The sequence below is a fragment of the Citrus sinensis genome, chromosome 3 (assembly GCF_022201045.2).
Source record: "Citrus sinensis cultivar Valencia sweet orange chromosome 3, DVS_A1.0, whole genome shotgun sequence".
In the NCBI taxonomy this organism is placed as follows: Eukaryota; Viridiplantae; Streptophyta; class Magnoliopsida; order Sapindales; family Rutaceae; genus Citrus; species Citrus sinensis.
In genome coordinates this window covers 36,806,734-36,833,626 of record NC_068558.1, presented here as the reverse complement: position 1 = coordinate 36,833,626, position 26,893 = coordinate 36,806,734, and the positions used below count along the sequence as shown (strand labels likewise).

General features: G+C 32.2%; 1 long non-coding RNA gene across 1 annotated transcript; it reads left to right on the top strand.

The window, feature by feature from the left end:
• Positions 1-2,099: 2,099 nt before the first annotated feature.
• On the top strand, positions 2,100-5,038 carry LOC127900964 (uncharacterized). Its single transcript, XR_008052874.1, has 3 exons — positions 2,100-2,265; positions 4,250-4,289; positions 4,488-5,038. It is a non-coding gene; the product is annotated as an uncharacterized LOC127900964 (long non-coding RNA).
• Positions 5,039-26,893: the final 21,855 nt, after the last annotated feature.

Genomic DNA, 26,893 nt, shown 5'->3' with positions numbered 1-26,893 from the left:
ACAAAATATAAAATTCATTGGACAAAATTGAAGGCCAATAACTAGTATATTCATGATATCCTCATTAATTTGCTTGATTTTGTAGGAGGCATAACAGTTTGTCTTAATTATGAGTACTGATAATATCTTTGCTCATCTTTTTTTAGGATTTTCCTTTTCTTTCTTTTGGATACTGCCGATCAAAACTCAAATTAAATTCTATTTAAATTTGGGACGCATGCTTCGAATTGAATTTTCAACCATCAATACTTTTAGCCTTGCTTTCACATTAATTTTCAAATTAATTTTATCATATTTTAATCTGATTAATTGTTTATGCTACCTTCTTTACTGCTCATTCATTCGGGCTTCGCAGCCTTTGTGTGTGTGTGTGTGTGTGGGTATTTTGTATATCTATGTCTACACACAAAATGAAATACATAATTATGTCATAGCACAGAGTTAGACCGATTTGAGAGAGATAGACCTGAGACTGTGACATCAATTCTCCGATTGATCCAAATTTCAATTCTCATTAAAATAAAAGTACGCATTTTTTTAAATTTTGTTTTAGTAATTGCTTTTGCTTTTCTTTTTAAATTTGTTTTATTAATTGCTTTTGCTTTTCTTTAATTTATGGTATATGCAATTGTTCGTTTTGCAGGCTCTGAATTAATTCAAGTTTTTGATGCGGTACAGGTCCCGGAGGTGCGTTTCCTTTCTCCCTATAGATTTTTAAAAATAATTAATTAATTCCACAAAATATAACTCAGTAGCAGAAAAAAAAAAAAAAAACAGACGCCCAAGAATTGCTTTAATGGGTTAGTTAGAATCTTTCGGGTTCATAAATAGTCACACGAACTCCTTAATTTGATATAACAATAAAAAATTGATTTCAATACTAAAAAATGAAACTTATTGTTGCAAATGTTAAATTTAACAGGAACCAAAAGAAGAAAGTTGAAGTCAAATGTTTGAATGAGTTCAGAAAGTATAAAGGAGAAGATGGAATGGAATGGGCTATATGTAATATTTGTGAAAAGGAGTTGGATGGTTCAAGCAAGAAAGGAACCACACATCTCAAGAATTAGTTGGTGTCAAAGAAATGCCGAGATAAGAGAAAAGGTGATAAAATTAATATTGGCGGGGATCAAGATAAATCAATCAAACAGGAGATTAAGATGATAATATTAAACACACACCTTCAATGCCGAAGAAAATATTACCGAGGATCTATGTTTTCTAAACTTCAAAAAGGTTGAAATACTCCAAGTCTACCAAGAAGAGAAGATAAAATTAGGCCATTTTCTTAGTGTACTATATTGTTTCTTCATACGGTAACCAGAAAAGCATTTTTTTAAATAACAAGTTGCACGCATTTGGATCTTGCAACAGAAAGTTGAAAAACAACACATATCTGGTTCTGGTGACGCTTATATAACGCCAAACTTGTTTCATATCTTTGCCTGCCGCATTGTATTTATGCAAAAGTTGCCAGAAACTCTAGCTTATGGGCTTGTGGGTACTTTATTGGAGGACCAAAATTTAAATTTTGCTTCAAGATGTTTTTACGGGGGAAAGAGAATGAATTGAATTCTTTTTTAATTGAACAGAGCTGGGTACCAAATGTTTTAGTCCAATTACGTCACAATGTGAAATCAGAAATTGAGCTTCTGTTTTCGGGCCCATTACTTAAGCTTGCCCATCTGGACCTACATTGGGCCGAAGAAAGTTTCGAGATTAGCCCAACTCATGTTGAAGATGAGTATTTTCTCTTGAAATTAACTACACTATATTGATGATAGTTGGGAACAACAGAGCAAGATTATTAATCTTTTGAAGTATACTGATTTAAAGACTTTCATTGAAGCTGTAAAACGAACACGCTTGGATTGGAAGATCGATGGGATGATATTGTTAAGCACATGCAACCTTTTTGACTTTGATTAAACATGCATGTGGCTAGCATAGAAAGTTTGAATGTGCCACCAAGGTTGGCACCGAACCTTGAAATTTTAAAAAGTGACAAGACTTTTGCTTTGAAAATGGCTAGTATGCATGGCAAGGTTCAACTATAAATAGACGAGCAATCGTTCATTAAAAGCATCCCAAAAAATTAAGAGAAACAATTCAAGTGAAGAATTGTTTAAGAACTCGTATAGTTACCTAAAGGATTGAGGGCTATTGGCAATAAATGAGGCTACACCAAGAAGCAAGGATCTCCAAAACAAGTAACTCTTCATTGTAAAACAAGACTCGTAGCTAAAGGATTTACTCAGAAGGAAGGTATGTTCTCTCTAGTTGTGAAAAATACTTCCATTTGTATTTAAATTGCCTTAGTTTTAGAATATGAGTTAGAGTCAGCTCAATTAGATGTTAAGACGGTGTTCTTACATGGAGATTTAGAAGAAGAAATCTAAATGACTCAGTCCTATAGTTTCAAAGTTTTCGAAGGGAGATTCTTGTGTGTAGTTGAGAAACAAGGGTACAAGAGATTTGATTAAGGGCAAAATCACCAAAAGTAAACACGATCACTGTGTTTAATTTAGAATACTAGAAGATGGAGCTTTCATCCATTTGGTATTCTATATCAACAAAAGGCTTATAGCTTCAAAGAATGGAGATAACATTAAAGAAGTAAGTGGCTTTTATGTTCGAGATGAAAGACTTGGTGATGCACAAAGAATATTTAGATTGGAGATTTTGTAAAGACGGCAAGAATGGGAGCATATTGTTGACTCAAAGGTTTATTTTGGAAAACATGCTAAAAAGGTTTAGTATAAATGACAATGACCAAACTAGTTTATACTCCTTTAGCTTTTAAGCTCTTCTTCATGTTGTTTTCCTCAAGTGAAACACGAGAATATGGCTCATGTTTCATAAGCTTGTGCTATGGTAGTCTTGTGGATAGGATGCTACATAGAAGGCCCTATATATCATAAACGATGATCATGATTAGTAAATCTGGGTAAAATTCACTAGCGTAATGATGTGGATTCTTTGATATAAGTATGGGACAATTTGTAAGGCATTTTCTTCAGGAATCGTGAATTATGATTGACTTGATCTTAGTAGCTAGGCACGTAAGTAGTCCAAACAACACAGCCGTTTTGGATCCCTAATGAAAAATTACTTTGGGGATGATGGTTCATTGTTAATCAACTCAGATTTGGACAAATCTTCACCGAGGCGGAGAATTATTAAAATGTCAAAATAAAAAAGGCGGCTCACATGCAAATTACCGATAAGAGTAGGAACTGAATTTTGACAATTTGGAAAGATTTTTGCCATATGCATGAATTTGTCAAAAAGGAATAAAACTGCTGCCGATTTGTTAGACTTTTACATTGATAGCTCGGCTATAAATAGAGCTTTATTTGGAGAGGATAAAGCATCCCAAAATATAGAGCACAGAGCTTAGGTGAAGAGCTCTCTAAGAGTGTAGTATGAGAGAGTCCAGAAAAAAAGAGCATTGACAAGTGAGCTCTTAAAAAATTTGGGAGAGTCTTTCCTTGGGTGCTCAGTTAGGTTATGTACTATTTGTAGAGATGTGAGAAAATCTATATCTTGGGGAATATTTAGTGCTCGAGAATGCATATTTATAAAGGATAAAATTGTCATTTTCAACTCCAAGCGTCACTAACATTTCTACTTTTATGTATTTAAGTCTTTTAAACTTTAATATTATGTGTTTTGGTATAATTTGAGTATTTTATGTATTTTACGGGTATTTTAATCATTTTACGATTAATGAGAAGTCGGAGAGCAAAATGAATTGATTTTTTAACTCAGAACAACTGGAAAACTTAGGAAGGGTATAGAGGTAAAATCATAATTTTAGGATTTTGGTGGGGCCCAACTGACGTGACATTGATTGATGACATATTGGATCATAAAATGCTGACATGACATTGACTGATGATGTGGCAGTATCCAATTGGACCGAAAATCGCTGATGTGGCATTGACCAATGATATGACAGCATATTATTGGACCTGATGATGTGTTCCAACCAATCTAATCTTGCCACGTGGCGCAATCCTGAGCATCTGAATTATTTTTGTCTGAAGGCTATGATTTACTTATTATATTTATAAATAAGGGTTGTATCTATAAACAAGGGGCTCCCCCTAATTGGACATATGTAAATATGAATTTGGGCTTCATTTTCTGTATTTTTCACTTCATCTTATATTTTCCACGTATTTTAATAAAATTATCATTTTATCTATAATTCTATTATGAGTAACTAATTTAATTTCAAGTTTAGGTTGAAGATGAAGTCTCAACATGATCTATGGGCTTAATTTGTAAGTTTATTTTCTTTTTCTCTCTAATATATGTGATTGTTTTGACTCATTGTCTATAGACAGTGTATCTTGTCTAAATTTTACATGATATACCTGCTCTCTAGTAAAAGATTGTTACTATCTAGGACAATGAGTACTTTATACCATATTTATTACAAATAGACTCTCCTCTAATATTTGTGGATCATCTTAACTTAGTGTTGACAGGGATTGTATCAAAGTTATTTCAAGGATGGTCTTGCCACATTGTCGACAGATTATTATTGCCCGGCACAATGTGTAGTTGACATCACACTTAGCGGAAGATCATTACTCTTTGGCACACTAAGCGTTTGATACTATATTTATTAGAATGATGCTTATGAGGAGTGGAAATACCCCTCCCCCCATAAATTAATTAGAACTAAAAAAGAATATTAAGACCATGGTAAAATATTGAGTATGAATTTAGAGACTCAAGCGTTTTAATTCATTCCTACCATGTTATTTTGAATCTTAGTATTACTCAAAAATCATCTCCACCTAATTCATATACACAATTAGAAAATTAACCTTATGCATAATTAAATCTACCTACTAGTGGGATGACACTCATCACTATAAATCTATACTGCCATAGATTTGTGCGTTGCTAATACAATAAAATTTGCATAATAGGGAATTGATTCCTTTAAGAGTGTGTGAGAGTATTTGGTGTATTTTGATATTTGGGAAGTGAAATTTTATTGCTCAAATTTATATTCCGTTAATTGTTGGTAAAACAATTATTCTCGCTTAATTTTGTAGATGTAGGCTTTGTTGCTGAATCATGTTAAATTCTCGTTGTCTTTATTTTTCTTTAAATATTTAGTTCATATTGATTGTGCGTTTTGCGTACAAGTGGAAGTGGTATCAGACTACAAAAAATAATGCTTTGCAGCGCAAAGCATCACAATCAGTTGTATCAAAACATAACAAGTGAAATTAGAGCGCAGCACAAATCTTTTTAAATTTTAATCAACACCCATTTTCTGTCCATAGGGCCTACATAATTAAAGACTTTTTTTTTCTTTTTCTATTTTCAATAAGCTAGCCCAGTAGCACATGTATCACACACACACACACATACATATAACTAAACGAAAAGCAAGGCAATAATAAAACAAAATTAATCACAATGCCCACTTGCTTGAGAATTGAAAATTGAATCATTCGGAGAATTGATGCCATAGTCTCAGATCTGTCTCCCACAAGTTAATGAGTCTAATTCCATGTTTTGACCTTAATTATGAGATTTCACCGTGGATAGAAATAGGTTTATTACCTTCTCAAAAAAAAAAAAAAAAGACATAGGTTTATTACATATACAAACGTCTTTGGAGCTAGCATGAATCAGCAGCATAGGAAGTAACGTAAGCAATCAAATTAAAATCAGATAAAATTAATGTGAAAGCATGCTTAAAGTACTGATGGTTGAAAATTCAATTCCAACATTCCCAAATTTAATTAGAATTTAATTTGAGTTTTGATTAGTAGGTTCCTAAAAGAAAGAAGATGAAAAAAAGTTATAAAAAAAAACTACAAAAAAGATAGGCAAAGGTATTGCGACAACTCACAATGAAGACAAACTGTAATGCCTACAAAATTAAGAAAATAAGGGTCATGTATATACCAGTTATTGCCTTTGATTTTGTCTAACGATAGAGATTTTTTTTTTAATCTTTTCTTTTGCATATAAACTGTTGTGTCATCAAATTATTACATGAATAATTTTTAGATGAGTTCACTTATTAATTATAGGTTCATTCTATGATGCTAGGATAAAAATCCCAACATTGATAGTGAGATTTTGTGGACCGTTAGATCTTATCTAATGGTTTATATATAATAATTAAACAAAATAAATAAACATATGAAAGTTTACCATTTAAGTAAATACTTACATGTTAAACAACTTAAATTTAAAGTTAAACAAAGATTAGAAATCATAGCAGATAAATAAGATAGAGAAACAATATTAATAATTCTTTTCATGCTACTCAATTATATAACAATTCAATTATACTTTTGACACCATTAAAAGCATTAATAAAAGAAAAAGCCATTAAGTGCTTGTCTGAGAAACACTTAATGTTGAAGTGCTTCTTGAAGAAGCAATCAATATGTGTTTTCAAAAAAGCACGTTGGAATTTGGTTAGAGTGAAGCTAGCTTTACTTGTACATAATATTTATAAAATCTATATTGAGCTAGTTATTAATAGTTAATTAGTAGCTACATTGACTAAAACTCACGAACTTTAATTTGCTCAAATTCGTAATTTTGTTAAATATGATGTCTGCCCTTAAAAATTGTTAATCAAATGAATATCATAAAGGCATTATTAAGTTCAGCATACACACCAACTAAAACATATATTCCACATGGTACTCCTTGTGATAAGCAAACATTAACACACAGATTGTTCGGTTAAATGCAGGGTATATATTTCTAGGGAATATGTCATTTTCACCCCTAAGGTTTGATGTAATAACTCATTTCATTCTTACTGTTTAAAAAATAACACATTTCATTCTTATTTTTTAAGCAATAGCCCAAAACACCCTTTCATTAATTTACTGTTATTATACTATATAATTCATTGAGGGTAAAATAAAATTTTTAAATAATGATGAATTATTGTAAAATAAACTCTCTAACACAAATAAAAAACATCTAACTTTAAGGATAACTTAATAAATAAACAATAATAACATTAAATAATATGTAAAATATATATTTAGGACAAAAAAAACATGAATTTCATAGGCACTAGAGTAATTTTTTTTATCCTTTAGCTTATCCTTAACTTTAATATGGTCGAGATAAATAAATAAATAAATAATCAATCAGTACTGTTATTCAATAAAAAGTAATTACAAACTCCTTCATTTACTTAGAAAATATGCACTAAATACATAACAACATATATTTAAAAATACTACCGAATAAAATACACTGCATTGGATTGTATTTTTTCTAATCTTTTAGCTTATTCTTGATCTTACTATAAACAATGATTCTTGACTGAAAGGAATTATTATTATTATTTTTTAGTTGACTTCATTAAAAAAAATTAATAAACACACACACATGTTGTAAATTCTTTAGTATTATTTTTGTTTCATTAAGTTATCCTTAAATTTTAAATTTATACAAAAAGTCAGAAGTTATTTAATTATTCTTCAAATTTTTATTTAAAAAGACTTTGCATTTATTCAATTGAAAATCCTATTTTGTCCTCAATGAATTATAGAGTAAACTAATTGTAAATTTATGGAAGGTTATTTTGGGCTATTGTTTGAAAAATAAGAATGAAACGAGCTATTGTTTAAAAAATAAAGATGAAATGGGTGATTATATCAAACTCTAGGGATGAAAAAAAAAATTCCCTATATTTCTACTATTAAACTAAAAAGAAATAGCAAAAAAGAGATATAGGAAAATGATTAATGATGTGTTTGGTCCATCCGGTGCAATTAGCAATCAGCATGCAGCAAATGTCATGCATCTTGGAAATAGAACTCCCACGCTGCATGAAGTCCGGTAACTGAAAAAAGAAAAATTAATCACGATCAAGAAACTACAAGTTTACTTTAAAAAAAAAAAAAACTAGCTTTACTTGGTTTAAGGGCAAAACTACTTTGCATCATAGGTTTCGTACCCCACTCGTTTGTCATTTACCAAAGTCAGCGTTAGATTTCATCTTACGGCCGGAAAAGAAACACAGAGAGAAATAGGAGTAACCTAAGAAACAGGTTATGGTCGGTCACCTAGAGGGAAAAAACTGATTGGTAAAAAAGCACATGTAATAGGTTGAAAATATTTTACAACTTACGTGTTTAAACAAATAACAAACTGATATATGGAGTTGAGACTGCAAGTGTTCCCCTTGCCATTGAAACTTGCTACGAAGGTCTTGAATGTTCTACCTTTTCCATCGGTAAATGTATTATTGTTTTAGTTGGAGATGCTGGAGTTGGCACCCTAGTTCTTCAGGTAAAATAACAACACTCTTATTTCTTGTGTTTTCTTTGCTTGGCTCCATTAACATTTGACACAAATTACTTTTTTTTTAAATTTTGTTGGTGGCTTTGGGTATTCATTGTAACACTCTTATTTTATGGGTGAATGGTTTTCAAAATATTGATTCACTTGCATTTATTTTCATGCATGTTTTATTGTTGGATATTCTATATTATGGGGCATTATCTTGTAACTGAAGATTTTTGTCATGGTTATGTAAATTGATGGCATAAGGTGTTGCATTAAAAAATAGAGCTTATATCAATTAAGTAATTTGTGTGTTAGTAAAGTTTTGGGGTTTCAATACCCAAGTGAATTAATGAAACACATATTGAATAGCAAAGTTGTCTTGTTAACTCTCTTGTCAGTTGAGATTGTAAATATCACATTTACTTGCTGGGTAGAAATTGAAGAAAACTCTTCTGCAATTTCAGCCGTAACCACCTATATCACCAATTCTTCAATTTATTCATAAATTATTTACCTTACCCTCCACAAAGTCTGCAGCTGACACACTAGCCCAAAGTAATTGTAGGCAGGACCTTCACATATCATACATTCAAAACAATTTGAACTCATACTTCTTGTATTTATCCCAACAAGAAATGAAATCACAAGAAGTAAAGAAAAGAACAAACAAAATCAATTAACAGTCATATGAACAAAACCCAGGGGAACAAAATCAATTAACAATCATATGAATAAAAACCAGAAAAACAAAATCAATTAATAATCATATGAACAGAATAGATGCCGTAAAATTTACCCACATAGATGCAGCAGGACTACCACCGCCATCACTAGCCGAATCAGAGCAGAGACGCAGCAACACCACCATACGGAGCCGAGAAGTAGTGACAGCAGTAGCCGTCGATCCTCAATTACAGTAGTAATAGAGCAGAGACGTAATAGCAATAGCACACAAAGTCGAGATGCAGCAGCAGCTTTCTCTCTCAATGCAACATCTAATTTTGCTTGTAGAACTGTGACGATGAGAGAGTTGTGACAGTCAATTATGGATGAAGTACAAGAGTATTCACGGAGAGAGAGAGAGAGATGTGAGAGAGAACTTTGTGAATTTAGATTGAATTATCTTTTTTGTTTTCGTTTTACTGGTATTACAGCTTCAGCCGGTTACTGATTTTTCAGCTGTTAAATCTTAGGCGTAAACTATTTTTGGGGAGGGGTTACTCATTTTTCAGCTGTTAAATCTTAGGCGTAAACTATTTTTGGGACCCTCCCCAGGATACCTCGTGGTCAAAAATAAAAAAAAAAAATCTCAGGCGTAAACTACTTTTGTTCACAATCTAAAGGGTCATTCGCTAAGAGACAAAGAACTAGGGTACCAAACCCATGACGCAAGGTAGATGGACCCTTCTGGTAAACTATTGATGGGACACATTTGTTTGAAAGATGTGGGTTTGACTAAAAATAAATTAAGGCGCTACTATGGGATCAGCGAAGAATTAGTTATTTTAAGGAGTCGTTTGTTTTTTTGACTTAATAGTTTAATTGACTTAATTTTAATCACTTAATTCATTAAATCAATTTATTTTTTTTTAATTTAATGAAAATTTTCAACTATTAGGTCATCAAGGTATTAAGTTTTTTTTTTAACTTTTTACTTAATCTAAAAAGTCTGAATAATATCATTAAAATATATTCTCCAAAATATCCATATCTAATTGATTAATTAATTTTCATCCTTATCTTACTAAAATTTAATAATTAGTATTATTACTCATCTCTATATAACTTGTGATAATATATAGTGGTAGACTATTATTTTTTTTTCAAATTAACATTATTTATCTTCATAATTTTTTTTATAAATTTTTTTCATATAAAAATATGATAAACTATAATAAAATTCATTAACAAATATAATATAGACAATTAAAGAGATGTATTCAATTGAATATGATTTATATTATGATAATATATTATCTTATTTATATTCTTTGACAAATTTATTTGTTTGTTTAACATTTATAATTTGTAAGGACATAAATGTAAAAATATTAGTTTTCAGATTTTTCAAGTTAAAAAAAATATCTTAATATTTATTTTTAGCGATTTAGACAAAAAGACAAGCATATCATTCAAATTCAGACATTCAGCTCTATTTATAATTCATAATAATTCAAATCTATTTAGATTTTAGAGAAAAAAAAATGCCACCTAACTTATTCAAATTTATGTTATTTTTCTTGTTTAAATGATCAAAGATCACACCAATTTCGTCAATATTTGCAGGTTTTAACTAAAAAGTGACTTTTATTTCTTTGGTTAGGAACAATGATTTGGTCAAAAACGTTATTCATTATATTCACAAGAAGTTAGCTTTCATTTCATATTTTTGGGTTTTTAAAATGTAAATGCCAATCAATTGAATGGGTTTGAACATAGAGTCTTCATTTGGCATTATAGTTGTCCGTCCAGTTGGAACTAATTCCTTGATCTCTACTTATCCTGATTCCCATGCCATCTACTGACTAGTTGATTGTTTTGATTTGTAACTAAACTAACAGGCGTGCATGTTTTGCTTTTCCAGTGAACTGGTTTTATTACATAATTCGACAGTTAGCCAAGTTACTTACCCTAAAACTCAAAGTTTTCATCTTTCTCCCTCAAAGTTTTCAAAAAGAAAAACCCAAAACCAAAACAGATGCAGATTGTCCTAAATTACATAAACGCTACTTAAAAAACGAAAAGAAAAGGTACAAAAACTCTTATATGTAAGAACTCAACATGGTCTTCTATATTCTCAACAGCAGTCCGAATCGCATTCAAACTCTAAGCCTCTTGAATCGCCAATGCGAGTCCTTATAGTCGACGTACTCGAAGCCCCTTCACGAACATGAACTCGGCAGTCGGCTCGTTCTCCTCAACGACATCATTGTAATCTTCTTCTTGTCGGATTAAAAACTTTGGTGTTCAATTTCGAAGTGATGGTCGACTGCTTTGCCTTTTGTCTTTCTCTTTTGGGATAGGTTAATTAGGAATTGCATTTTATCTTTTATAATTTTTCTTTTTTAAAGGCAACTCCGTTTTTTTTTATATATATTATAAACAAGATAAATTTTTCTTTTTAAAAAAAATTAACTGGCTGGTAACTGGTAAAATATAATTTAATTAACTTTTTTTTATCATATTATAATTATTACAAACTATTGATCTAATCTAACGGTACACAATAACTCTGATATTGATGACATTGATGGCATTGATGACGTACTTTTAATTACAGCATCATATAATTTTCTTTTAAACTTTTGTCAATTAATTGTTTATCTCTCTTGAGCTAATTGAAGAAAGGAAGGGGCTATTTTGAACCCATTAAAGAAGGAGCTATTTTAAACCCATTAAAATACTCTCCCTCATTTTTTAATAAAATTTCTATTACTAAAGTATTTGTTGCGAAAATTACCAAAAACAATTAATAAGCTTTATCTCTTTGTACGTACCCACCGTAAACCGGAATTTATTTATTCATAGCACAAGAAATTGAGAGGGGAACATTTTTTGAATTTGTCAGATAACGATAGCAAAAGGATGAGTAATCCGCTCGTCATAGGATTAGCTAACTTTCTGTTCCACCCAAGAAATCAAGGTCAAGGACATGGTTTTTCAAATTGAAATCTAAATAGGATCAAAGTAATAATAATGACAATTATTGAATCCTAAGATTAATACATCTGCAAAAATGGCATTAAATTAAAGAATCTGAAGGGGTAAAAAAGGAGAAAAGATGGCTAATTTGTGAGTTTAGAGAATACAATAATGAAGGTGTAATATGGATTAGTTTTGGGGTATTGAAGGGTTTATTGGCTATACTTGTATAGAAGCTTTTCGGAATGAGGTGGTACAAGGTGGCTATGTTTTTTTTTTTTTGGAGATTGTTAATTTCTTTCCTACTACAATTAATATATATCACTTACCCCATATTAATTTCATAATAACCAATAATTTCTTTTACAGTATAATTTTACAGTATTATCCTTATTTTTAAATAAACTTTTATTCATATTTATTATAAATTAAATAAATCTTATAAATTAAAATAAAGATTTAAGCACAAAAATAATATATATATGTTTCAGTGTAAATAAAAAAGAAATAATACGATATTTATCTTATACTTTTTGTTAGTTTTAAATTTTTTTACAATAAATATATATTTTGGTTAGGGCTATTTGAACCCACTAAATTTCTCACAGAACACTTTCCTTAATTAAAATTTTTATTGCGAAAATATAATTTAATCAATTACTTATTTAACCTTGTTCTCTCTCCTTTCATCTCCTTCCCTTGTCAAAAGTTTATTGTAATACATAAAGTAAATATTGCATTTAACAAACAAAATTATTCAAAAATTAACAAATTCAACCTTATGGTAATCTAAAACAAATTGAAAGTGTTAGGAAAACATGTCTTATTTTTCAATAAGAATCTTCTAGGATATTTTCTTCTTTAATAGGATTCCTATTTAACGAATAAGTAATTTCTTTTGGGAAAATATCCACTATTCACCTATTTTTTTCCAACTTTTTTAAAAAATACACAATTGTTTTTGGCTGGAATCCACTTAAAATTACATTTCGTTTCACTTTTCCACTTCCGTTTGGAATTCGTTGTAACATTACTGATGTCTTAGGGACAAATCGGTCATTTCAGCAGAGCAGCCTAAAAGGACGTCCTTTACAACTTTAACTGGAGAAAAAAAAATAAAAAGGCAAAGTGGTCCAAAAAAGAGAAAACGAGAACAACCATTATTTATTCACGAGTGACCCACCACCACCCTGCATTAAGAACCAACAAATTCCCGCCATTCTTTCTGCAATTTCCATCCATCTTCATCAATAAACTACGTTTGAGTGTCAAAACTTTTGTTAAATCAAAGGTTCAGAGGTATTGAGGAAAGCTGTGAGCCGTTTAGGAATCTCGACACTTAGGTTTTCTGGGTTTGAAGCTAGTATCAAGTAAGTTTCGTTTTATTTATTAACTTTCATTTATTTTTCATATGTAATAATGTTATTTAAGATTTGTATCGAGAACGTTGTTAATCGTTGTTTCTTGAAACCTTAGAATACATATTACGTTAATTTATAGTGAATTTTTTATGGTAATGATAAATTGAGAAGTAATATGTTGTTTTAAGGCTAGTGAGAAGCACATGCACGAAAGATTGTTGCTAGCATGGTTGAATGCGTATTTATCCCCTGCGTACTCATGTATTTGTGCTTATGGTTTACAAAATTTAGGGTTTTTGAAAATTTTTAGTTGCAACACTATGGGTCATGATTTTTTGAAAAATTTTATCAATATGTATCCATATCCCCTAGCCCCCTGGTGAAGGTTTGGCATATGCATGCCAAATTTGAATCTCTCAAAGATTATAATTTATAATATGACAAAGTCTTCCAGGATGTCTGTTTCCATGCCTTCCCTCTAAGTTTCTTGCCTGAAATATATTAATAATTCGTTATTAATTCAAGGTATAATGACTCTTGGAATATAATAAGAAGATAACTTATTTGTTTGGTTTTATTTCCTTCATATACTTGCATTTACGCCTCATCAATGTATTTAAGTACGTTTTGGTGAATATGTTCGTTTGTTTTGGACATTCAAGATGCCACATCTAGAGTTAGTGATATCCTATCGAGGCATGAAGTAGAATTTAAGGTTACTTAAACCTGACTGTACTATTGCGAAGATAAAGGAGGGTGTTGTAAACATTACGAGTCCATATAGATTAGACTCCACTTCAAAAATTCTGTTAAATGTTATGAACCCAGAGAATAAGATGAAAGTTGTGCTGAATTCAAATTTTGGGTAGACTTTTTGCGTAGAATTCATCAAATTTTGGGTGTCAATACTTTAACTGTTGAAGTTGTACCAGTTCTTCACCCTCTGTTTTAAGATTTCTCCTTACTGCAAGTATTATTAACGAACCTAAGAGTTGTGTTGCCTGATGAATTGATTACTCAGTTGAATGAATCTGCTGAGGGAAATGCTTATGTTGGTGGATATTCTACTTTTCGGGGACAAGTTGTTGTCGGGAGACAAGCTGCTGTTGGTGAACAAGCTACTGTTGGGGAACAAGTTGTTGTTGGGGCTGATTAATTTGATGAGGATGCATTGTTGTCTGACTATTCAGACAGAAGGGCTAACAATGATGATGATGTCTAGAATTCATGAAAGCTGAATTTGATGGTGCTGCTGAACCTACTATTGTTGACGAGGGTAGTGAGGACAGTGGAGATCATGAGAGGGGTCAAAGCAATAACTTGGAATCCAATTCAGATGAAAATATGTCTGATGCTAATAAAGAGGTAAAAAGGCTGGTTAATTCTTCTGATGATGATGTTGAATAAACTAATTACTTACAGCAACATTAGTACAAAGTAGGTGCATATGGGAAACATAAGCTTAAATTAGGGCATATGTTTAGAGATGTTGGTCATTTTAGGGAGATATTGCATGAGGTGATGGTTAGAGAAAGTTTGCCATTAAAACAATATATAATGAGCCAAGACGAATTGTATGAACTTGTAAAGAAGTTGATTGTCCATAGTACATGTCTGGTGCAAAACTGAATGATGGGACTGGTTTTATATTACGAGAATACAACAAAAAACACGAGTGTAGGCTTCCTAACAAGACAGTGAAAGTTACCTCTGCTTAGGTTGCTTCCAAAATAAAGGGTCAGGTTGCTATTGACCCTAATGTCAATATTGATATTTTGAAGAATCATGTGCAAGAGACTTATGGTTTAAAGATTGGGAAGATGACACTGTATAGGGCTAAAGCAAAGGCAAGACTTGAGGTATTTGGGGATTGTTTGAGGAGATATCAAAAATTATTTGACTATGATGCTGCCATTCACAAAGCTTATTCAAAAGCAGTATGCAAGGTGTTATGTGATGTTATTTATATTCCTAATAAGGTATTATTCCAAAGGTTTTTTGTTGCCTTTCCAGCACAAAAAAAATGCATATCTTAATGGCTATAGACCTTTTATTGGAGTAGATGGATGTCACTTGAAAGGTAAGTACGGTAGAGTGTTGTTAGTCGTTGTTGGCATGGATGGTAATAATAGGATTGTTCCCTTAGTGCTATGTGTTTGTGAGATTGAGAATGCAGAGACATGAGGATGGTTTATGGAGAACTTGAATAGTTATTTGAATGATGGAAGGCATGTCACTTTCATTAGTGATAGACAAAAGGGGCTGATTAATGCAATTTCAAACACATAGCCTATTGCCTATCATAGGGCGTGTTCTAGGCATGTTTATGCTAATTTTTCCAAGTCGTTTGCTGGTGCACAGTTGAAACAGTTGTTTGGAAAGCTACCAAGAGTAGTAACAAGCATGATTTTGATGAGGCATAAGGCTGAAAAAGAAACTGCATTTTGAGTGGTTGGAACGAGAACTACATAGTTATAATTGGTCGATGCACACATATGACAGAAATTGCATGGTAGATCGTACCGATAACAATGCATCGGAGTGCTTCAACAGCTGGATATTACCTTACCGAGACAGACTTTACTTGACAATGCTTGAAGAAATAAGATATAGACTTATGAAACGGTTACAAAAAGAAGAAACAAGGCAGCCACTTGGAAAAAACAACTAACCCTTAAGGTTTTGGAAGAGTTGGATAAAAGAAAAAATAGATTGCACAGAAAATGATTGTACAAGCTTCTGGTGATCTTAATTTTCCAAGCATCGATAGAGCATATAATCCACCTAGGAGGTTTATTGTGAAGCTAGAATCTAGAACATGTGATTGTGGTTATTGGAAAATTACCGGCCTCCCTTGTCCACATGCTATGGCTATCATGGGATATACAAGACATGAAGTTCAGGAGTATATTCCAACTTGCTTTAGCAGACGGGCTTACCTTAGCACATATTCAGTGATGTTCAGCCACTTTCTAGATCAGTGTACATAGGAGCCTATAGGAAGACTATTGATTGACCCACCAATTGTTCAAAAAAAAATTGGAAGGCCCAAAAAATTCAGAAAAAGAGAAGCAAATGAGCCTCAAAAAGAGAAAATAAAATTCTTTGTCATTTGCTCATTTTGTGGTGATTCTAATCACAACATGAGATCTTGTCTGTTGAGGCCATCTATTGCAAGGGCAAATAAAGCGATGAGCAATTATTTTCAGGTATATTTAAGATACTATTATTATTTATTATGTTTATCATTGTTTATTATATGTGACTATTATTATTTATTATATTTATATTGTAGTTATATTTATTATTATCATGTTTTCTGGGCATTAACAACATCAAGTCAGCCATTAAATACTTCACAACAGGCAATAAGAAGAAGAAAATAGGTATTGCTTGCACTTATATTTCATTTTTTGTGCCTTCATAGTTCGTTTTATGTATAATATAAAATTCATTTACAAATCAACATATTTTATAGGCGTCAACAACAAAGCTAATTAGTTCAGGCTAGCCAGCAGCTACTGCATCCGAAACAATAAGAAAGGTATTATCTTGGTTGAATATTTGTATATTGTTGTTTTTTTTTTTGTTCAAGTTCTTAAACTAACATAATATATAATTTAGATACCTAGTGGCCCAGGTAAAAGTTCCAATGTTGGAATAAGGAAAAGAAGGGCTCTTTAAGGTGCTAAAACCAGAGAAAGACAATTAAATCCAGGACTGAACCAATCCCAAAATCCATCTCAAGCTTCAATTATCACAGGTTCTTTGTAATGGGAACAAACTAAACTTGTTGACTAGCCATTTTGGTTGTTATTTTGGCATATTACTGGTTAATTTGGCGATATTTTGGATACTTATGTGGCTGTCAATGGTCATTTAGGATGTATTTTGATGATATGATTAATAGTTATTTTGGCTGTATTTTTGGATAACTATAATATGATATTTTCCAATTATTGTGGTTAACGAAATGTTATTTAGGGTGTACTTAAATGCAATTGCAAAGATAGATACTAGGATTGTCATAATTAAGCTTTTATTTCAGTAATGCATGTTTTATGGGAGACATTACATTTTAATAAATGCAATTACACAGAGGCAAACTAGCAGTATTATTACATATTTGAGCTTCCCTTCAATGAGCCTAAGCCTTTTCTTTATCTTTACCATCTCATCAGCTCCAAAGTTTACTACATTTGGCTCTAAATTTTGATTATCTACCATTTGATCACTACTACTAAGGTATATGAGAGCTTCAGTAGTAAACCATTGCCAAAACTTGCATTTATTCAACCTGCATGACCAAAACATTGCATTAGGATTTTGTGGTGTAGTGGAAACCATAGCACACGCCTGCACGCCACACCAGCAGTACTTGGGAATGCATTTAATTTTTCTATGTGGTTGTCCACTAGCTATAGAACTTGAACTATAACTTGATGTCATTTTGAATGTGTAGATGATGTGTTTCAATAAATGGTTAATCAGGTGATGTGTGGATGATGGTTGAGCTTGTCTTGAGTTTGAATGAATGAATGGTTGAGTGGTTGTAATGAGTTTGAATGAATGGTACAGTTATGATGTGTTATGGATTATGAGGAGGTTTATATGGCTGGTTGGGAGCAGCTTGCATGGTTGAATGACTTCTTCATGCATGCTGATTTTTGTGTTTATATGCCCCAAATTGTAGTTGTTAGATCAAATTGTAGCCGTTGGGAGTTAACAGCTACAATATTAAATCTGATTACTTTTGGCATTTTTAGGGTGAAATTATAATTTTTATTTTTGGGGGGCAAAATGGTCATTTGCTTAAGTTTCCATTAGTTTTCTTAATAGATTCCAAACGGAAGTGGAAAGTGAAACGAAATGTAATTTCTGGTGAATTCCAGTAAAAAAAAGAAAAAAGAATTGTGTATTTTTAAAATAGTTGAAAAAAAAGGTGGACGATGAATATTTTTCCTTTTCCTTTTCCTTTTTCTTTTTGAGACTTGACTTATTAAAGGAGAAGTACAACCAGTATAAGAATAAGAATACTTCTTATACATAAATAATCACTATATATAGAGGTTGGATTCACTTGTTGGCATAACACAATAACCACTTTTCTATAGGTAGACAGTTTCTAGTATGATAGAAACAATAGGTCTATTGAGAGATTGGGTGTTATTAAGATTTTGGGTGTACGAAAACATATTAGAGTGATTGTAATAATTTTTCACATACTGAATTTTTCTCTCGTCGTTTTTGGTGGCCGTTGTTTTTCTTTGGTATAAGAATTTTCCACGTAAATTCTTGTATTGTGTGATTAGTTTTATTCTCCATCTATTTTTCAGTTTATTATTTGTTTGATATTCTTGCTTATAAGATCTTGGGTGAGATTAAATTTTCCTAACAAAAGTAATAATACCCATCATGTAAGAATTAAAAATAAAAGTTTCTATGCCACTTTGAATCTATTAGAATTTTTTGTTTTTGGGGTCAAATATCAGAAGTGCAAACTTTATGATCATCATAGGTAAGAGCTTATAATGTTTAGTGAAAAGTAAGGGAAAGATAAAGTTGATTTATAAAGAAAGAATTAAAAGAAAAATTAAAAGAGAGAGAAAGTAATTTAGGCTCGGATCATTGTTTCAATATAGAGAGAAAGTAGTTAATTAAGGGTAATTTTATAATTTTTGAGAATCTTGAATTAAAAAATAAGTTATAATTTAATAATTATTTTAATTTTAAAAAATAGGTGTTGGAAGGAAATTAACGGATTCAAATAGCTCTATCCATATATTTTATATTTTAAAAATAAATTATCAAGTAAATTCGTTTATCCCTCTTTTCCTCAAATTTTTTTGGCGTAGAGTTTTAAATATTATAAAAATAACAAAAAAGTAAATAGTATAAATTAATTTGGAAATTCTCCCTTTTTTTTCATTTTTCTTAACAGCCACTTTATTCCAACTCAATTTAAACACGTCATTATATGCTTGGTGTGAAAATGACTTGGTATGAGAATCACGTGCACACAAGGACCCACTAATTTTCCGTCAGAAAAATATGAAACCAAAAAATTAAAATTGAAAAAAGTAATGTTTTAGGATAAACATTTTATTAGTACCTATAGTTGAATTAAATTTTTAATTAGTTCTTTTATTTTTAAAAATTATTTTAAACACCACTATCATAACTTTCGTAATTGTTGGACTTGACTTTATAAGGATAAAAAAATATTTTTATTTAATATAACTTGAAATTTAAATAAATTTAACATGCAACAAGTGAAAAATAGATGATAAGGAGTAGATTGTTTTATGATTTTGAATAGGAAACAAAATGCACAACAAAAACCTTCTTGATAATTTTATAAAAATATATGAACTAATTATATAATTAACCTAAACTGTAGGGACTAAAGAAATATTTAGCTAATGTTTTAACGTCTATCGAGCGGGGGATGCATGAAGAAATTAAATGAATGTGAATCACGTTTGGTGATCAAATCCGACAACATGAACCTTAATTTGGTTAAACTTAGTCGATTGGATATTTTTTTAGCTCCGATCGACCATGAGTCCCGTAGATCTTTATTGTAATTATAAGTTTGCAAGACTCATTTTTCCTTAGTTGTAATAGCGGCAGAGGAATCTCAGCATTACTTTCTCATTTTGTCCGAAAAAAGTCAAAGATATTGACAAGAACACAAAAGCTCCCTAACCTAAGATTATCCGGCGCCATCTCACTCTATAAATAACAACATCAACACATATAGCTTGGGCACTACGTTTACAAAAGATTCAGTGCACATTTTATTTCACCTAAATATTCAAAGCCACCAACATTACGGGGACCATTTATGGACGAAGCCAGAAGAGTCCTTGAATGGCAGAATGTGATCATGGCATTTTGCTTCTCATCAGCCATCGATATCACCATCCTGTTTGCTCAGCCTAAGTCAGAACTTTCTCCTTTATACTGCGTGCTTTCATTTGCTATCCTACTGACATTCCTTTCTCTCTTTGTTTCAAAATTTATTGTGCACAAGTTTGCTGCTGTATCCCAAGTGCTAGAGAAAGCTGCTGCCATCGTTGCCGCCACTGCATTGGTCTTGGCGACTACAATTCCATATTCCACGAAGCTCAAGTATGCGACGTGGTCTCTCTATGCCGTCTCGTTGCTTACCATCATCATCTGCAATTTCATTGGTGAGATTGTCAAGCTCACGAGGTTTTGTACCCTAATAGGCTCTTCTGTAATTTCCTTTCTTAATAAAAATGTTAGTTTCCATGTAAGGCAGTGATACCATTTGCTTTTGATGAGTACATATTTCCAGTTCTTTATACAGCTGTTGTTGTACCACTGAGTTGTGAACTTGTGTTACTTTAAACACACCATAAATTTTTTAATATGAGAGTTTGTGTTATATTGTATAAAACTGAAATTGCTTAATAATATCAATCTGTGTGTGCTTAAATAAAATGAAATAAAAATATTGGGGAGATTGCTATTTATTTTTTATTGGTTAAGAGACATTTCATTGAAAAAAAATTGGAGCATTGAAAAAATGGAGTACCTTCTCCTTTGCCTGCCAGTACACGATCGAGCTCTTCAAGCTGTTTGTGAAGATTCTGCAGATCTCTTTCACACTCAATTATGGCCCGCGTCTCCAAGAACCTATCCAAGCAAGTTCCTTTAATAAACATCTACAAACTTATAGAAGTGGTGCTGCGATTGTTTTTAAGAAGCAAGCTAATGCAATGTCGAATAGCTTTGGTTAACTTAATTCGGAGCTAAGCATGTTTGTAGAAAATTAATAAAAAACGTGTTAGCATTTGAGTACATGGAAGAGATTCATATTTTGTTTTTAACTTTGTTACCTCCCCGGTACTAGCTCTGCATTAATGGACATGATTAGTGCAGTGAATATATAAATAGACTATGAATGGTAGCTTTAACAAATTAAAGTTAATAACCTAAGGTAAGTTCGATTAGGTGTGCACGCACTAGATTAGCAGCTGTCTAACTTAGGGTAGGGTATGAGTTCAAATGCATCGCATGTTTCATACCCATTTAGCATTCAAATTGAAAAAAAAATAATAACATCATCTGGATCAACTAATCAGCCTAACTAGCTATAATTAAAAGAAGGTCATTATTCTTATTTTTTACATGCTCAAAAACTTAATCGAGAGTCACCGATTAATCTCAACGAAATTCGTAAATTCAAAAATAAGAAATTATAGTTCAATTTATTAATCCAACATCGTGCCTCTTGAAAGCACAGCAAAGCTCACTTCATTTCAATATTGATAATTTGTACTGAATCACCACGAACTCATCTTCTTTTCGATTTTCTGATTTGATTTTGAGAAATAATCACCAAATATTTCCACTGGTAATTTTGATTAGTTCTAAAATAACGATCTCACCCTCAAAATGTTTGCGTTTGGGTTTCCTTTTGCCTTCAGCCCAGCAAAGTTTTCTTCAGGCCCGTTGGATTATTGTCGAAAGATATTTATAATTCCTTTTATTTCGATGGCCATTTTATTTAATTTCTTAACAAGATTTGGGCCATGGCCCAATCATATTTCTGCCACCAACAAACCCATTTTTTAAGAGCTGATATGACAGTTGGTGTCACCATCGAACAGATGGAGACCAAGTTTCCAAATATGTAAAATTGATTAATAAAACTCAGCAGGAGACAATGTTCCCTATTTTTCTATATTTATTTTTTTAATGGGCCACTCAGGCCTTTTTTATTTTATAAATAATCACACGAACTCCTTAATTTGATATGACAATAAAAATTTGATTTTAATACCAAAAAATTTAAAATTATTGTTGGAAACGTTAACTTTGACAGGAAACAAAAGGAAGAAAGCTGAAGTCAAATGTTTGGGATGACTTCAAAAAGTATAAAGCAGAAGATGGAATGGAATGGGCTATACCTATACGTAACATTTGTGAGGGGGAGTTGAATGTTTCAAGCTAGAAAGGAACCACACATCTCAAGAATCATTTGGTGTTAAAGAAATGCCGAGCTAAGAGAAAAGGTGATAAAATTAATATTGGTGGGGATCAAGATAAATCAATCAAAACAAGATATTTAGATGACATTATTAAACACATCTTCAATGCCGAAGGAAATATTACTGAGGATCTATGTTTTCTCAACTCCAAAAAGGTTGAAATACTCCAAGTCTACCGAGAAGAGAAGATAAAACTTGACGAGTTTCTTAATAAACTCTAGTGTCGCTTTAGTTTTGAGAATTATAGGGATGAAAGTGAGTACTTTCTCTTGAAGCTACACTATATTGATGATAGTTGGGAACAGCAGAGCAAGATTATTAATTTTTTTGAAGTATACTGATTTAAAGAATGTGTTCTAAGCTTTTAAAAAAAAATGAAAACGAGTCAATGATGTCCCTCCATAGATTCGCCTATATAAGCCGCAGCTAAAGTTGCAAAAATAAGAGCTTGAATACCGCTTGTAAATAATCCAAGGAACATGACGGGTATAGGAACCACTAAAGGTACTAAAGAAACAAGAACAACAACTACTAATTCATCGGCTAATATATTCCCAAAAAGTCGAAAACTAAGTGATAGAGGTTTTGTGAAATCTTCTAAAATGTTAATGGGTAAAAGAATTGGAGTCGGTTGAATGTATTTACTGAAATAGCCTAATCCCTTTTTGGAAAGACCCGCATAGAAGTATGCTATTGACGTGAGCAAAGCTAAAGCAACGGTAGTATTTATATCATTCGTGGGTGCGGCTAACTCCCCATGAGGTAACTCTATGATTTTCCAAGGTAAAAGAGCACCTGACCAATTAGAAACAAAAATAAAAAGAAACAGAGTTCCAATAAAGGGAACCCATGGGCCATATTCTTCTCCAATCTGAGTTTTGCTCACGTCTCGAATGAATTCAAGGACATATTCGAAGAAATTTTGAGTGCAATCAGAGCAGTTTATGGATTTTGAATGACTATAAATGCTAAACCTGATAAGATAGCAGTTGCAGCCTAAGAAATACTAAGTACTTGGGCATGGACCTGGAACCCACCTATTTGCCAATAGAAATGTTGGCCTACTTCCACACCGGATATATCGTATAACCCCCTTAGTGTATTCATGGAACATGATAGAACATTCATATTGCCCTCTGACCGAAATAGAAATTTAAAAAGAATTATTTTGATTCAACCATCTTCTTTTCGACTTGTCTACTTGAATTGTATATTTTGAATATCTGCTAATTGCATAATATCCACCAGGTTTGTCTCTTTTCTTTTGTGCAATTCAGGAATAGTACCCAATCCATAAATCTATGGAGTTACCAAAATAATTTATTTATCTTATTATTAATCAAGGATTTCGTATATAGCTAGAGCGACCCTCACAAATTGCGAATACTAATTTGTTAAGAATTAATCGGATTGAGGCTATAGCGTCATCGTTTGCTGGAATCGAAATATCTGCGAGATCGGGGTCACAATTTGTATCGATTTAATAAATTGTTGGAATTCCTAAAGTGATACATTCTCAAAGACTACCTTTAACATTTATTTCATCTCTATATTCTCGGTCTCAACCAGCAAAGATAACTGCATCCTTATGGTTGTAGCTTCTTTCTTATACCACTGGGAAGTAAACTTCAATTTCTGAAATTACAGAGTAGTTTAAAGGGGGCCTAATTGGTTCACTTTCAAACCATGATTATGTTAGATACGGTCCACTGCAATTTTGAAGATTTGTATAAATTTTAACAACTCTAGCCGTAAAAATATCCCATAATATTAATTATAGCCAAATTGGCAAATTGTAACATCCATGTGCGATATGAACAATAACTAAACTAAGAGCGATGACATTTCAATGTTCAGTGGTCCAACAGTATCTCATCCGGTATATTAAATTTCCCTGGATCCAGGAAATAAAATGATTGCTAATATTGAATTCTCAGTCAGCACTTCTGCTTGTGACAGATAACTTGAGAGGTATCTAAAGGTTTTTTTTTTTTTTTTAATTGCTTTTTGCGATAAATTTTTCCTGTTTGTTTATGTGGTTTTTCGTTTGAAATTCTAGGCAGACTGTTCACTGTTGTATTAATTAGTAGATTGTTAGCTGTATATTGAGATTTATAGTTGTTTGAAACAAGCTTTTTTGGCTAATGTCTCAACTAATAATGTTTATTTATGAAAAAATGTTGTAGCCCCAAGTCTCAAACAACTTACCAGCCACAACAGCTTAGTCAAATTTTGGATGATCACTTTAATATGCAAAGTTGACTGTCTCCGCTTGCCTTTTGAGAGTTGATTGAGAGAAGGTGAACGCTTTGGTACCCTGTCAACACCTGAAAAGGCAATGAAGAAACTTAGGGACAATGTTTGATAATTCTCAAGAACTGTGGACTTAATTTGATTTGATATGGTCCAAAGTATCATTTGAAATTAGATAAAGATCAATAGTGGTCCGCTTTTTGTTTACTGTGTTCCATGTTATAGACTTTATGGATGAGTTCACACTTCCCTTTTCGTTTACTGTGTTTCATGTTATAGACTTTATGGATGAGTTCACACTTCCCTTTTTGTTTACTGTCCATGTCATAGACTTTATGGATGAGTTCACACTTCCCAGGGTAGAAGGAGGATCCCATCCTTGAGTTTCAATTCTGCTATTTCTTTGCAGTATTGACCAATGCTTTACATGCTACCTAAATTATTGAAATTAATTTGAGCCCTTCCAGGTTCCCCCCCACACACAAAAGATCGCATCAGTTTTAGGCTTAGATTTGTTCTGTGTATTTATTCTATCATTACTCGTTTGTTTATTGACAGAAAGTCCCTCAAATGAGAAGACATAATGCTATTCTTCAAACTACTCTAAATGTAGACAATGAGATGATCAACTGGGATGTGGAAACCCCAGCGCTTTCATGTGCTAAACAAATAAAGTTGGTGTATTGCGCTAAGGATAAAGGAGGCGATGGAAGGCAAATGATCAATGAGAATACAGTGGTAGGTTCCGGCAAGAATAAAACCATAACCCTTAAAAATCATTTGGAAAGATGCCAAACTAGGAGAAATATGGATGGAGATGAAAATGAACTAACTGATACATGTGAGTCCGCAACTCCAGTTGTTAGGCAGAGAAAAATCTGTGATGAATCAGCACTTACATGTGGCACGAATGATTATTAAGAATGGGGTTACATCAATGAAGTCCATGAAGGCCGAAATAATCCATGTCTACGAAAAAGAGAAGAAAAGGCTTCATATAGATCTTTCAGTGAGCTAACAAGTTGCTTTTGTTTGGACATTTTACTGTTGCTTGACAGTCCACTTTATTGATAATTATTGGGAACTGAAGAGGAAAGTTATTTGTTTCAAATATCTGGAAGAGGATAGGGATTATATCGAAACTTGCGAAAGTCTGCTTTCGGAGTGGAAGATCGACAGCTCAATAACTGCAGTACGTGCTAGTGAAGCTGATGATGCCAAAAGATGGATTTGGCATCAATCATTTCATCAAGTTCCACTTGTTCGGGTTAGCACATTGTTTAATATTCTTAGCATGGAAGATTTTACTTGATAGTGCGGCTAATATTGGAACAGCACTTGCAGTTGACGTGTGTCACAAGATCGGGAATGCTTTTGATTATATCCATAAGACATCAGCTAATGCACATTAAGTTTCAGATTGCAATAGATAAAGCTAAGTCCCTGGGCAAGAACGTGACTTCTCAAGTTTTTCCTCCATCTTCAACTTCCAACTTTGAAGCATTCCGTGAGCTAGAGAAGATAGATGGTCACTTCAAATCAATGAAATTGACAAAGAAAGAATGGAATAAGCCAATGGCTTTGTATGAATCATGAAAGTGTCAGATACTGCTGCTTATCTTGTCAAATGAAAAGAGGTACCTCAATGCAAATGTGTATTTCACAAAAGTTTGCGAGTTGTATGAGAAATTTAATGAACTAGGAAGCACATGCTTTCAGGATGGATGCTTTGACATGGGGTTAGCAAGTCTTAAATTCCTTGATCATTGGAATGATTATATCTTGGTTCTGCAGTTGCAGTACTTTTGGGCCCGCGGTTTAAGAAAGGTATTATCGAATCCTGGTACAAGAAGATATATGAAATTAAGCCTGACATTGTATTTTGTAAAATTGAGGGTGAAATTCTGGATGTTTTCTTCAAATACGAAAGCTGCTCATAAATTTCAAAATCATCCACTTCAACCACCGTTGATAGTGATTATGTTACATATTTTGTATAGCGTCAGGTTGCTTTCACAGAAGAGTTCAGCATACTAGTTTGGTGGCGAGACAACGGTCCAAGGGTCCCTATATTGGCAATGATAGCTCGTGATTTCTTACCAATATATTTTTCAAGTGTGGTTGAGCTCCAAGGGCCTTTGATATGATTGGGGCTTTTATATGCACAAGAAGCTGGATGGAAAGCTCCAGAAGTACATAAATGTTCCTTTAATTTCCTTTGAACTTCTGTCTTATCAGTTTGTCCTGATACTTCATTTGTATTGCAGTATAATCATTACTTGCTGTTTGTGTTGTATAATAATTATATGTTTA